Raw genomic sequence first — 2557 nt, 5'->3', positions numbered from 1 at the left:
TGAGAGGCTGCAGGGTCGACTCAGAGAGGTCTATGCATGTGAGAGGCTGAAAGCAAGGTCGACTCGGAGCGGTCTATGCATCGGGCGCGCTTGGGGCGACTACCAGTGCCAACCCCTTATCCCGCGACGCGTCCGACAAAGAGAACGTTCCAAGGCGGCAGAGGAGGTTACCAGCCGAAGGATGCAGTAGCAATAACAGGTATAGTTCCGCGGCGGCCGAGAAGACTCACTGCATAGGAATCGGGATGCGAGGCGAGGGATGCGGCGGGAAGGCCCCGACGGCTAAACGGAAGAGGCTGCAGGGCCGCCTCGGAATGGTCCAAGCATCGGATGCGATTGGGACGACTACCAGTGCCAACCCCTTATCCCGCGATGCGTCCGATACACAGATAGTTCCAAGGCGGCCGAGGAGCCTCACCGCATATCAATCGGGGTGCGAGGCGAGGGATGGGGCGGGAAGGCCCCAACGGCTAGACGGAAGAGGCTTCAGGGCCACCTCGGAATGGTCCAAGCATCGGACGCGCTTGGGGCGACTGCCAGTGCCAACCCCTTATCCCGCGATGCGTCCGATACACAGATGGTTCCAAGGCGGCCGAGGAGCCTCACCGCATAGCAATCGGGGGTGCGAGGCGAGGGATGGGGCGGGAAGGCCCCAACGGCTAGACGGAAGAGGCTTCAGGGCCGCCTAGGAATGGTCCAAGCATCGGACACGCTTGGGGCGACTACCAGTGACAGCCCCCTATCCCGCGATGCGTCCGATACGAAGATGGTTCCAAGGCGGCCGAGGAGCCTCACCGCATAGCAATCGGGGTGCGAGGTGGGGGATGCGGCGAGATGGCCCCAACGGCTAGACGGAAGAGGCCACAGGGCCGCGTCGGAATAGTCCAAGCATCGGACGCGCTTGGGGCGACTACCAGTGACAACCCCTTATCCCGCGATGCGTCCGATACGAAGATAGTTCCAAGGCGGCCGAGGAGCCTCACCGCATAGCAATCGGGGTGCGAGGTGGGGGATGCGGCGAGATGGCCCCAACGGCTAGACGGAAGAGGCTGCAGGGCCGCCTCGGAATAGTCCAAGCATCGGACGCGCTTGGGGCCACTACCAGTGACAACCCCTTATCCCGCGATGCGTCCGATACGAAGATAGTTCCAAGGCGGCCGAAGAGCCTCACCGCATAGCAATCGGGGTGCGAGGTGGGGGATGCGGCGAGATGGCCCCAACGGCTAGACGGAAGAGGCCACAGGGCCGCCTCGGAATAGTCCAAGCATCGGACGCGCTTGGGGCGACTACCAGTGACAACCCCTTATCCCGCGATGCGTCCGATACGAAGATAGTTCCCAGGCGGCCGAGGAGCCTCACCGCATAGCAATCGGGGTGCGAGGCGAGGGATGCGGCGAGATGGCCCCAAAGGCTAGACGGAAGAGGCTGCAGGGCTGCCTCGGAATAGTCCAAGCATCGGACGCGCTTGGGGCGACTACCACTGCCAACCCCTTATCCCGCGATGCGTCCGATACACAGATAGTTCCGAGGCGGCCGAGGAGGTGGGGGATGCAGCGAGATGGCCCCAACGGCTAGACGGAAGAGGCTGCAGGGCCGCCTCGGAATAGTCCAAGCATCGGACGCGCTTGGGGCGACTACCAGTGACAACCCCTTATCCCGCGATGCGTCCGATACACAGATAGTTCCGAGGCGGCCAAGGAGCCTCACCGCATAGCAATCGTGGTGCGAGGTGGGGGATGCGGCGAGATGGCCCCAACGGCTAGACGGAAGAGGCTGCAGGGCCGCCTCGGAATGGTCCAAGCATCGGATGCGCTTGGGGCGACTACCACTGCCAACCCCTTATCCCGCGATGCGTCCGATACACAGATAGTTCCAAGGCGGCCGAGGAGCCTCACAGCATAGCAATCAGGGTGCGAGGCGAGGGATGCGGCGAGAAAGCCCCAACGGCTAGAGGGAAGAGGCTTCAGGTCCGCCTCGGAATGGTCCAAGCATCGGACGCGCTTGGGGCGACTACCAGTGACAACCCCTTATCCCGCAACGCGTCCGATACACAGATAGTTCCAAGGCGGCCGAGGAGCCTCACCGCATAGCAATCGGGGTGCGAGGCGAGGGATGCGGCGAGAAGGACCCAACGGCTACACGGAAGAGGCTTCGGGGCCGCCTCGGAATGGTCCAAGCATCGGACGCGCTTGGGGCGACTACCAGTGACAACCCCTTATCCCGCGACGCGTCCGATACACAGATAGTTCCAAGGCGGCCGAGGAGCCTCACCGCATAGCAATCGGGGTGCGAGGCGAGGGATGCGGCGAGAAGGACCCAACGGCTACACGGAAGAGGCTTCGGGGCCGCCTCGGAATGGTCCAAGCATCGTACGCGCTTGGGGCGACTACCAGTGACAACCCCTTATCCCGCGACGCGTCCGATACACAGATAGTTCCAAGGCGGCCGAGGAGCCTCACCGCATAGCAATCGGGGTGCGAGGCGAGGGATGCGGCGAGAAGGACCCAACGGCTAGACGGAAGAGGCTTCGGGTCCGCCTCGGAATGGTCCAAGCATC

Source organism: Cryptomeria japonica, unplaced genomic scaffold (genome assembly GCF_030272615.1).
Source record: "Cryptomeria japonica unplaced genomic scaffold, Sugi_1.0 HiC_scaffold_488, whole genome shotgun sequence".
In the NCBI taxonomy this organism is placed as follows: domain Eukaryota; kingdom Viridiplantae; phylum Streptophyta; class Pinopsida; order Cupressales; family Cupressaceae; genus Cryptomeria; species Cryptomeria japonica.
This window is presented reverse-complemented; position numbering follows the sequence as displayed.